This window comes from Mercenaria mercenaria, chromosome 6, assembly GCF_021730395.1.
Source record: "Mercenaria mercenaria strain notata chromosome 6, MADL_Memer_1, whole genome shotgun sequence".
Classification (NCBI taxonomy): Eukaryota; Metazoa; Mollusca; class Bivalvia; order Venerida; family Veneridae; genus Mercenaria; species Mercenaria mercenaria.
Window position 1 is genome coordinate 90,941,535 of NC_069366.1, and position 13,441 is coordinate 90,954,975.

Consider the following 13,441-nt stretch of genomic DNA (forward strand, 5'->3'; position numbering starts at 1 on the left):
CATATATGTATATATATCTACAGCTTATTTACAAATTCAAGAAAAATAATAAATATGGAAATTATGAAAGGAAAATACATGTACTTACGGGCCATTACAAATTAGATACAAACAAATTTTCATTCCAGGTTTCACCTTCCATGTTGTTTAACAAAGAGAGCAGTTTATGAAATGCTGTGTTTGGATGCACAAAATGAGAAAGTAACAACAATTAGTTACAGCCACATGATGTTAATATGGAGAAAACAGTTAACACACATTAAAATCCCCAAGGTTGGTGACACTTAAGAGTAATGAAATATAAAATACAAACTAGCTTTAGTAAAAGAAAAAGGACAAAATAGGGGATGTTTTCATAAACTATTTGCCAAAATAGAATTGTTTTTTAATATTAGAACTCTTATCGGAAATGAACTGTGATTTTGTACTAAGGACTTACAATCTTAGAACAAGTTTGTTCCCTATTGCATAGAAATCAAGATTCAGTCAGTGTGATGTCTGTATGAAATTAAAAGACAAACTTGCCACCTGTCAAGACAAAACACAGAGAGAGGAACTTATACAGAAGAGAAAGAAGCATTTAGAGCAGCAGAAGTAAGAACCTTTGACATAACTTATACACTCAACCAAAATGCCATGTAATACTCCACTGCAAAAATCAATTTTATAAATTCAAAAAACTTTTCAGCAATGATCTGGATATAAAACTTTACAACCAGGCATGAACAAAAAGGTGGAAAAACTATTTAACTTCTTCAACAAGCCAGAACAAATGGTAGAAAAACTATTAAACTTAATAAACAAGCAAGAACTATACAGCAGAAAAATTATTAAAACTTTATAAACAAGCAAGAACACAAAGGTCGAAAAACTATTAAACTTTTTCAACAAGAAAGAAATACACGGTAGAAAAACTATTAAACTTTTTAAACAAGCAAGAACTACACGGTAGAAAAACCATTAAACTTTTTAAACAAGTAAGAACTACACGGCAGAAAAACTATTAAACTTTTTAAACAAGAAAGAACTACATGGCAGAAAAATTATTACTATTATACCAGATTTATATAGCGCCCTTTTCATGATCAATTTCACGTTCAAAGGCGCTTTACATAGTTCAAATGCAGCCACACAAGGCGCAAAAACTATTAAACTTTTTAAACAAGTAAGAACAAAACGGCAGAAAAAATATGAACAAAACAGCAGAAAAACTATTAAACTTCATAAACAAGCAAGAAGAAAACAGTACTGAAACTTAAAATTAATAAACAGTCAAGAACAATAAAGGTGGAGTTCAAAAGAATACTACTGCACCAACATTTCAGATATGATCTAGATAATAAATTTTACAACCAAGCAACAACAATAACAGTTTAAAAACCATTAAACTTTATAAAGAAACAATAACAAAATGGTAGAAAAACTATTAAACTTTATAAACAAGCAAGAAGAGAACATAAGAAAAAATATTACACTTCATAAAACAAGCAAGAACAAGCTTTATAAACAAGCAACAAGGAAACAGTGGAAAAACTTTTAATTCTTATAAACAGGCAAGAAAAAAGTAGAGAAACTTTAAAAATTTATCAAGATAACACAGGTGGGGTCCATCCAAGATATTATATGATTTAATGGCAATCCATTAGAAACTAAATCTCACTTGAAAATTAAATTTTGGTCATATCACGAACATTACAGTGTTCCAGAAAAAAAAACTTTATAAACAAGAGTAAGAACAAAAAGGTAAAATAATATTAAACATTGTAATCTGTAACAAAACAGTAGACAAGAAGAACAGAACTAATAAAGCTTAACAAAAAAAATGTTTCCGATCACAATTCTAGATTGAGGGCATTCTTCTGTTAAGACTGGATTTTTCAAGGAATTATTTAGTTTGTTAAGTTTAAACTGTATCCACGTCTAAAAAGTTAAACAAAACCTCGAGAGCCTTAAAAACAGTTAAGGTCAGGCCAGAAATTTTGAGCAGGTACGGATATCTGAAACAAGTAAATTTTTTAGGCCAAACATAGGTTGGGTCAGTTATTTTATGACCAATGGCTACCCATGAGAAAAAAAATGATAAAGGTAAACTCAAAATCTTTAAATGTATACAACGATACGAAAACATGTAAATAATTACAAGTAACTCATTCAATTCAACAATAAATAAGGCAGCAGCAACACGATTTATGCCTTACAGCTACTTTCTAATTCAAATGGGGGAAAAAAAACAAAAAAACACGGAGTATGTCCATACAATATAAAGTTTCATGGAGATATAGCCACCTAGTTATCCCCCGCCGATGAAATCGGGAAGGCGGGGGGGGGGGGGGGGGGGCGGATATTGAAATGGCAGTGTCCGTTCTTCCGCAGCCATTTCTCAGCAACAAGCTGGTAAAATTTCATGAATCTTGAAATAAACATGAACAAACATACTGCGATGATGCCCGTCAAGCTTTTTTTTTTTTTTTGATTGGTCAATTTCCCTTAGAGTTATTGCCCTTGATTTAATGAAAAATGCACAAAAATGTCCGTCCGTAGCCATTTCTTAGTAACTCGTAAAACTTGAACTAAACATGAACCAACATACTGCGATGATGCCCATCCAGTTTTTTTTTAATTGGTCAAATTTCCTTACAGTTATTGCCCTTGATTGAATGAAAAACCCACGTCTGCAGCCATTTCTCAGCAACAAGCTGGTAGAATTTCATGAAACTTGAAATAAAACGTACTTTGATGACGCACATCATTTTTTTCGTTAATTGGTAAATTTTCATTAAGAGTTGTTGCCCTTTAAATGTTTAAGAATCCACATATTTGTACATAACAAACCAACCAATTGGTAGAATTTCATTAAACTTTTTTCATTCTTTTCCAGGCACATTTATTATAATCATGTGAAGTTGTGTACCCAAACCTGGTCACCACTTTGCCTTGGTCACACCCCCTCCCAATTTTTTTTTTTTTTTTCATTCCTTTTTAATACTATTTTCAATAAATAATAGGACACATCTTTATAAATAACGTCTAAAGTTAGCATAATTTATAGTATAACCTTTTATTTCAGCGCAGAGAGGCAGAAATATTATAAATACATATCAAAGGCAAAGTCTACACCATCCAAATACGTCAGTATTATACTGGATGCAATGGATCAAGAAAAAACATCCATTCCAAAGATGTACGTAACACCCAAATCATTAGGAATCATTTGGAAAGTGAAAATTAACCTGATGGGGGCAAAAGTACATGGATATGGACTGTATGGCTTCTTCGACAGTTTCCAGTGGAGTCATGGTGCAGCTTATACCATTTCAATCCTGGTACAAGTACTTTTGTTGTTGGACAACATTCCAGACACGCTGTACATACAGCTAGACAACAAACATCATTTGAACTTAATTTGACAAAACTGTAATGAGATATTTACAATTTTCATAAAATCTTGATATATATTTTTTCAAATTATCAGTCTCAGGATTTATTTGGAAAGCAAGATTGCCAATGATAGCATTTACAGAAAAGTTACAAGTTTAAGAACAAAAGGTCCGGAAAACTACTTGGGAGTAACCGGTATGTATCTGCCCTTTCTGACACCTCATCTATATATTAAAAAATCAAATATCCCCCATTATTTCAGGAAAATACAATGTTTACTGTTTCAGGTTCGTTCTTGGGTTTCTGGCTAAACTTGTAGAAGTAAACATATTTAAAAAAGTAAAACTATCTTTTCTGATGGTGGGCCATACGCATGAAGACATCGATCAGCTATTCAGTCGGTATGATGATCTTATTTATAGAGGTTCAAACTTGGATATTATTAGTTACACTGCTTCGCTCTCGCCTGATATGGATTTCCTCAACAGCGTATATCCCGTATCCTGTCACCAACAAGCAGTGTAATGATTTTATCTTGCCGACTACCCTTTACTTACATGCTATACAGTAATCAACACATTTTGTAAATTAACAAAGCTACTTACAGTGCAGACTGGAATCCTACAAATCATTTGTTTGGTCATCACTAGTTGATTTACACCAGTCATAAAATGCACGATGACCCGTGTTTTGGTTAAATCACATAACACAAAAGCTCATTTACACAGGTTATGAACTGGTTTAGATTAGAAACATTAAAAAACTTCTTGTTCCATCCCTTCGAAAGTTACCGGATATCACGATGTCATAAATGTCTTGACACACGGCTTTCATCCCGTTAATTTATAGTATAACCTTTTATTTCAGCGCAGAGAGGCAGAAATATTATAAACACATATCAAAGGCAAAGTTTCTTCTTGCACGTAGATTAAATGATCCTACAACAAACTGCTGAGCAACAAATATGTCAATTTCTTTATTTCACGATGATTTAACTATTTAACTTCCAAAACAAGAATACAACGTCCATGTATTCCATACAGAGTTATTCCGCTTTTACGGCTAACTTTTGTCAAACTTCATGAGCCTCAACTTGAGTAGAATGAAATCGGCAAGAAAACACTAAATTTACTCTCGGAAACGATACTATCACTGGAGGTAACAAATAATCTGGCTCGATTCAATTTAGACAGCAGTGTGGCAGCCATTTTGTTTTAATCAAAATTCATATCTGAAATATACTAGCAGGATTATCCTGGATATAGAATATATCCTGTCTCCACTTGACGTCTACTGACCAATAGAAATGCAAGAAACTTGTAGGAGGCAAGATAAAAACAAATACAACGATTATGTCATAAGAACGTAAGATATACCGCACGAAAATGAAAAGCAAGATGTGGGATCATAACTTAATACATATGGCTACTGTATGGCCAACTTAATGTTCTTGCCAATTAGACCACTTTTTTTCAAACATGTAATGATAAAGTTGTCATTTATGCTATTTTCAAACAATTTATACACTAGAAAGGCATGGTACACATGTCAGAATTTGAACTTTATCCCCCCCCCCAAAGAAAAAAAAAACACATTGTAATTACACTATTATTTTCACTTTCACAGCTTCTCAGTATGGTGTGCACGTGAAAACATTTTCACACTAGATGAGCTAATAGGTGGGTTTGAAAGATGTTCAAAGAAGGGACCAATAACTGGTAAATTGTTATTTCAATTGTCAAGATGAATTTCTTTAAATTAAACTTAATACTGTGATGTGTCAACATGTCTAAATATTCAAACTGCATAAAAACAAAGTAGTTACTGCAGCCACTACCTGTCACTTTACATTGGTTAACAACTTTGGGGGAAACACAATTTGATACAAGCACCACTTAATTATAATTAACCCATCATAGGAAGTATTGCAGTTGTGTTCTCTATTTCTATGAATGAATAGATTTTCTCCAGAACTAGTTTTACCAAGATTTAAACCAGCGCTGTGGTTACAAATAAACCATTTTATAAAGCATTGAATTATGTCAAAAATTAAACCCACAAACTCCAATATTTTATAAATTGACTACAAAATGACTGAAAACATTTGTCTTTAGTTACTATTGTCTTTTTAGCTTGTCAATTCAAAGAAATACTCAATGTATTAAATGTTAGACTTTGATGAGAGAAATAACAAATCCGCAACATTAATTTTGTACTTTCTTAATTTGCAAAATAACAAAATCCGAATAAGACTATCCTCTGAAAAAACAATACCTCCCATGACATCTCAGTTAAAACACAAGGAGCAAAAGCTCTTATATCATTTGATAAAAATACAATTATCTGATAAGAAAAAAATTAAATTGTATCACTTGGTAATTCGTGCTATTACAGGTATAAAGACAAGTGAGGTGTATGATTTTCAAGACTGGCTGAAGTTAAACAATATAAAAAACCACTCATACCTTCATGTATTCAAACTGACAAGAAATGAAAACGGTAAAGCAGTAATAAAATACAAGAAGTGGAAAACGGACAAGGTATGTAATAAACTTTAGGCAAATATGTACTGTACAACAACATTAAGGGTATGCCAGTTGCTTGCCATTAGTCCATCAGATTATAATGCATATGGGAACAAATTATTTCTGATGTTTTCAAACATGGTTAGTGCAATTCCAAGCAAAAACAAATAAATGAATATATTATCCCTCAATGTCATTAAATTGCCAAATGTCTGTATCCTTTCTTTTCAAATTGACATAATCACCTTTCATGATGCCTATGATAAAATAAGAGAACAAACTTCCAGTGTAGTTCCATCATCTGTACAAAAAAAGTTACATTTTATGTTTATTCATTTATCAACCAGAAAAGAAAGTAGCTGTAAAGGTATGGCTATATATATATACACACAGAAAAGAAAAGACAACAAAAACGAACAAACCAAAACAAACAAAAAGGACAAGGCCTCCGTGTTCAAATACAATTTTCAGTCTCAGCCGAGTCTGATAATGCAACTTCCTCATTTACATCTAAATAGCATGTTGAAAACTAAATTTAGTTAATTTATTTATTTTGGTTATACAGCGCACAAAACATAAATTTAAAGTTAATAGCTATTAAATGCTGATATTAAAATTTCAGTATCAAACTCAGCAGAGTCCGAAAAATGTTTTGTGAAGACGGGGCGAGTTCACATATCGCATCAAGGAATGACTGTGGCCAAAAGGTTGGCTGGTACAAACAAACATAAAACCAAAGTCCAGTGAAGAGAAACAAGTTTTCTGTATGACCAAACATAATCTTGATTTAAAAGTGAACAAATTTTGATGTTTTCTGCATGTATTCAAGATTTTCAGAGTTTAAAAACAGACGTCTTTAAATAAACCATTTTTTCTTGGATTACATGCCTTCTCGATTCAATGTACCAATGAGGTTCATATTTTAAGTCTTGCATTTTCAGTCTGGAACTTAGCATTTAAAGGTTCTTCAGGGAAGGGAAACACAAGTACAGGTTCATAGGAAAAGCTTATTTCAGAACATTGTGAATATATGCAAATAGTGCTGAAGGCAAGTATTTGAATTGCAAGCTACATGATAGCATATGCACTTAACACACAGTTGAAAAGAAAATCATATATACATTCTTATGTCCAAATTTCAGGAATGGTTATCCTGCTGTGGATCAGAGGAATATTTAATTCAGGGCAGTCCTTCCACATACATAAACAAGATACCACCAACAACAGAGAAAATAGATATAGAGAAAACCAAACATGACATCCAACAGGTGGCAAAGTAAGTTCATTTTCTTTTTTTAAAAAACATATATAAATTGAAAGCATGCAACATAGATGCTTTATAACTGCTTATTACTTCAATATTCAAAATATTTTTTCACTCAACTACCTTTCAAAGTATAATTACTCCTAGTCAATTTCAAATTTTACCATTTTACTCATTCATAAAAATTATGTTGAGTAAATTCTCACAGACCGAACAAATTACCAGGAGCCCTGTATGTAGATCACTAAAGTACTGTGCTACATTTGATAACTGTAAAATGACTAGAAGAGCATACATTCAGACACAGTGAAATCAGAATAACACACTGAAGGCTTATTGCAGCCAAAATTAATAGGTCCCTCAAATATATCATACATTTTTAATTGCAGGTTCTATGAGAAAGGAGACTTAATTTCCTGGTGGGACTCTTTCTTTAACGAAATGGAAGAAGAAGGTAACCCGTTCTGTGTTGTTAGTCTATTATCATTATTTTTCTCCTTTCAACTTCATGTAACAGCATCAAGTGGAAGACAAACTTGGTATATTCCATAACATCTGAAATAAAAACAGGGAAAGTTAAAAAGATGGCTAATAAAAGTAGATAAGATTTACAAATTTCAATGCAATATCGTAAGATTTCTTACAAATGATCATAAATTCTTCACACAAGTTTCTTACATTTATAATACCAGATTTATATAGCGCAGTTTTCATGATAGACACATTCAAAGGCGCTGTATATATACCAAACGCAGCCACACAGGGCGCGAAATTGATCCTCTACTAGGAGACAGAGCGAGATCAAGCCCCCAGAACAGATAGAGAGAAATCATTTCAGATACAGGTCAGAATGAACACCGTTATAGTGAACTAGAGGGCCATGAAGGCTTTTCCTTTGATTTAACCTGGTGACCTAGTTTTTGACCCCACATTCATACTGGAAATTGAGATCATCAAGATTAACATTCTGCACAAGTTTCATGAACATACAGTCATAAATGTGGCCTCTACAGTGTTAACAAGCTTTTCCTTTGATTTGACCTGGTGATCTAGTTGTTGACCCCAGATGACTAGATGTCGAATTCGTCCAAGATATTATTGAGGGTAAAATTCTGATAAAGTTTCATTAAGATTGGGTCAAAACTGTGACCTCTGGAGTGTTAACAAGCTTTTCCTTTGATCTGACCTGGTGACCTAGCTTAAGACCCCAGATTATCCAATAACGAACTCTTCCAAAATTTTATTGAAACACTACTGACCAAGTTTCATTAAGTCTGGGCCAAAACTGTGACCTCTAGAGTGTTAAAAATCTTTCCTTTTGATTTGACCTTTTGACCTGGTGACTTAGTTTTTGACCCCAGATGACCCAATATCAAACTCTTCTAAGATTTTATTGAGAGTAACGTTCTGACCAAGTTTCATTAAGATTACGTCAATTTTGGTCAAAATTGCAACCTCTATGGTGTTAACAAGCTTCTCCTTTTATTTGACCTGGTGACCTAGTTTTTGCGGATGTACGGAGACCATTCTTATAACCACCCACCACTTGTGGCGTGGGATTAATAAAGACTGCTTAAAGATGGGAAAAGACACTAATGATGGTCAAACTAGATTTACCAATTAATTGGCATAATTAGACACACCCACAACTGTGATTATTCAGACAAATTTTGACACTTTATTATATTACTTGCATCATTAACTTGTTTATAAACGTTCACAATCTGTTTTATATCATTACTTAAGAAATGAACCACACATTATATATCCTATTTATATTGTGTCTTGTATGCAAAGATCATTCATGAACACATGTCAGTTAACAGCATAAGAAGTACAATATTTGTGAAGATTATGGTGAAATTAAAACCGGGTACTCATCTAAATTTCACCAGGGTATATTCCATGCTTATCAGATTGTTGGCTTATCATTAACTAACACTGAACACTTTAAATAATAGACCCAGAATTTCATTTGTTCATTTTTTCTCTAGACTTTCTAGACTAAATCATTTTCCACTACACTTTTCTAAACAAGAGCTTGTCGAACACGAAATGCCCCCCTTGATGCATTCAGTAATTGCACAAGGAACAGAAATTATATGCTCACTGTAAACAAAAGTCTCTACCATTCTGGTTTAATCTGACCTTGACCTTTAACCTATTAACCTAACAAGAGATTACATCTTGGCACCATCCACCGAGCCATTTTTGAATGGGTCAGAATCAAGGTCAAATTTTATTTTGGAACAAAAATCTATGCATGTGATCCAAATTTGAAGCCTGTACCTTCAAAAATGTGAAAGTAGGTCATTAGGTCAATAACAAGGTCAAAGTTTTTTTCGGTACACAAACCTATGCATGTGGTCCAAATTTGAAGGCTGTAGTTACAGAAATGTGAAAGTAGGTCACTAGGTCAAGATCAAGGTCAACTCATGTCAAGGTTCATTTTGCCACTCAAAACTATACATGTGGTCCAAATTTGAATGATGTAAGTTATGGACATTAAGATTCTAAGTTTTTCCCAATATAAGTCTATATAAACCATATGACCCATGGGGCAGGACCATATTTGACCCTAGAGGGATAATTTGAACAAACTTGGTAGAGAACCACTAAAGATGCTACATTACAAAATATCAAAGCCATAGTCTTTGTGGTTTGGACAAGAAGATTTTCAAAGTTTTTCCCTATATAAGTCTATGTAAATCATGTGACCCCCAGGGCGGAGCCATATTTGACCCTAGGGGAATAATTTGAACAATCTTAGTAGAGGACTACTAGATGATGTCATATACAAAATATCAAAGCCCTAGGCCCTGTGGTTTTGGACAAAATGTATTTCAAAGTTTTTTCCTATATAATTCTATATAAACCATGTGACCCCCTGGGGCGGGGCCATATTTGACCCCAGGGAAATAATCTGAACAATCTTGGTAGAGGACCACAAAGATTTTGCTACATACCAAATATCATAGCCCTAGGCCCTATGGTTTTGGACAAGAAGATCAGAAACCATTTAACTGTTCCTGGCCAATGTGACCTTGACCTTTGACCTAATGACTTCAAAATCAATAGGGGTCATCTGCTGTCATGGCCAACCTAACTATCAATTTTCCTGACACTAGGCCCAAGCGTTTTTGAGTTATTGCCTGGAAATCATTTTACTGTTCCTGGTCACTGTGACCTTGACCTTTAACATACTGACCTCAAAATCAACAGGGGTCATCTGCTGGTCATGACCAACCTCCATATCAACTTTCGTGACCCTAGGCCTAAGCGTTCTTGAGTTATCATCCGGAAACCGTTTTACTATTCAGGGTCACTGTGACCTTGACCTTTGACATACAGATCTCAAAATCTATAGGGGTCATCTGCTGGTGATAACCAACCTTCCTATCAATTTTCATGATTCTAGGCCCAAGCGTTCTTGAGTTATCATCCGGAAACGGATTGGTCTACATTCCGACCGACCGAAATCTGCAAAACAATATACCCCTCTTTCTTCGAAGGGGGGCATAATAAGTGGCGACCCTGCTATGCATTATACAACACAAGTATAAAATAATATATACAAGTTTCAATTTCACTTACTCAGAGGACAGAGACTTGGATTCAGTTGATTTGATTGGCAAACTGAAGAAGTTATAACTTGAAGAGGCATTGGAGTTGACCACAACAACAGAGAACATAATCAACATTCCGGAACTTGATGAACCAATCCCGGAGGTGTGTATTGTTCCTGTAAATAAATTGACATTTAATACTGTAAACCTAGAAATGTTCGCAGATACTATGTTTCGCGTTTTTCTAAATGTGGATATTTTCGAGTATACAAATATTCGCGAAACCATATCCATCGCGAATCCCGCGAAAATGAAGTCGCAAGTGAACATATTTAGTATACTAGGGTAAGTGTCACGGCATAGTTGCATTGATAGTATTCTCGAAAACGTTCAGTTTTTGTACCCTTTAATTATAAATGTACCCCAATCATTTCCATCCATATCAACGGTTATTATTATACCAGATTTATATAGCGCCCTTTTCATGATAAACACGTTCAAAGGCGCTTAACAAATAGGAAACGTAACCAAAAATGATCCTCTAATAATACAGACACAGAGCGATCTGACCAGAGGTACAGCGCGAGATAAAGCCCCCAGAACAGATAGAGAGAAATTCTTTTTAGATACGGACTTTTTCACACACCCGATTATTGACAGTCAGTAAATTGCTGTTGTTACACTGTCATTTGTTTGCCATTTAAAGGCTATAAAGCAGTATCATTTGTTAGGCGATTAAACCACTCTTAGCAGAAATAGACACAATATTTTACTTACAAATAATATATCGCACTGGCTGCCGACTATAAATTACATATGTCGTACGATAGATGTTTCTGTTTTTATCCCCTGTTTGCCTGATGGATCGATATTGAAAAGGTTGTTATATCTACAGAAATAACTTGTCAATAAATTGAGTTAATGTGGACTTGTGCACTCATTTTATACAGTTATGGTACTGGAATAGTGATCTATTTAAGCTGAAGCTAGAATCTTTCGCGTTTTTGTTAGATCAGAGTTTTTCGCGGCTATTTAATTTCACGGAAATATACTATCCGCGAAAGGCGCTAATTTAAAAGCGCGAAAACATTTCTATATTTACAGTACTAAGATCAATATGCAAAATGTGTAAAATATCAAATCTTTATTCAAACATTAACATAATTAATAACATAGAAAGTTGCTTTTTTGAATAAAGCTATTGATTTCGATTTGTTGGTGAAAAAATCATCGTTTGGAGTTCAGATGCTAAGAAATTATCCAAAATGATACAATAATACATCTTCAACTGATATATACAATTTACTTTCAACAGGTAACTATAGGAAGGGCTAGGAGAGTTATCTCTCAAAAGGGAGACATGAAGGTACAAGACCTTGTACTTACAGACACGCCTATGTCGCCAGAAGACTGGCCTCAGATTGGGCAAGTGGTCGAATTGCTGGACGATGACAGGGTGGTAATTCAGCCCTTCTGGGGTAAGAAAACCACAACATGGAAACCGGCAGTACGACGACCAAAAGGACAGAAAATCACGTTCACTGTCTAGAAAAATGTTATCTGGCACTATGGTTTCAATTTAACACCAAGTGGTTTTCTACCCAAATCAATTAGAGAAATGGTGGACCAGTATGAGGAGGATAATTTGTAGACATTTCAACCTGAAAGAAAATTAAAAAATTTAGGAAAATTATGCAGAATAATAATATCTTTCATGTGTTTACAAATCAGATAGAAATATCCATCCCGAGGGCAACTGCGCATTGGGCGGTAATGAAGCTTGCAGAATTACCGCCCATGCGCAGATGACCAAGGAATGGATATTTCCATCCGATTCGTAAACACATGACTGGTATTTTTTCCTGCATATCGTTTACATATTAGCATTTTATCCTGGCAGATTATTTTTCTTGCATACCATATTTTACAAATAACAGGTAGAAATACTTTCTTTGTAGCACTTTTTCATAGCGTCCGTAACCAGAAGTGACGTCATGATGTTTTGCCTTACGCACAATAACAAAGTTACCTAGTTTTGACTTTACCTAACCAAGACTGGAACTCGACATTAAAATCATGAAGATTAACATGCTGACAAGGTTTCATTAGTATATAGTCATAAATGTAATCTCTAGTGCTAACTAGCTTTTCCTTTAAATTGACCTAATGAGCTATTTTTGGACCTCACATGACCTATTTTCAAACTTGACCTAAATACCATCAAGATTAACATTCTGCCAAAGTTTCATGAAGATACAGTCATAAATGTTGCCTCTAAAAGCTTTTCCTTAAGATCTGATCTGGTGACCTAGTTTTTGATCCTAGATGAGCCAGTATCAAACTCATCAAATGTTTTCTTTGAGAGTAAGTTCCTGACCAAGTTTAATCAAGATTGGAACAAAATTGTGACCTCTAGTGTTAACAAGCTTTGCCTTTGATTTGACCTGGTGACCTAGATTTTTACCCCCGATAGACCCAAAACTGAACTTGTTCCAGATCTTCTCAAAAGTAACATTTAGGTGAGCTAAAAATAGAGTGAAATAGAGTTATGGTTTATAAACATTGAACTCGCACTCGGTATTTTCTATGAAAAATTAATGTTGATTAAAGTATGATTAAAGTGTCTATTACATTTAAGGAGATATGTTCTGGACAGACTCTTCAACACAATGGGAGATAACTAAAACTGTGGCCAGCTCCAGATATGG

General features: G+C 34.1%; 1 long non-coding RNA gene across 1 annotated transcript; it reads right to left on the minus strand.

The window, feature by feature from the left end:
- Positions 1-7,475: 7,475 nt before the first annotated feature.
- On the minus strand, positions 7,476-12,348 carry LOC128558163 (uncharacterized). The gene is made up of 3 exons (XR_008371552.1): positions 12,120-12,348; positions 10,762-10,909; positions 7,476-7,722 (listed from the first exon to the last, which is right to left on the minus strand). It is a non-coding gene; the product is annotated as an uncharacterized LOC128558163 (long non-coding RNA).
- Between the last annotated feature and the right edge of the window lie 1,093 nt (positions 12,349-13,441).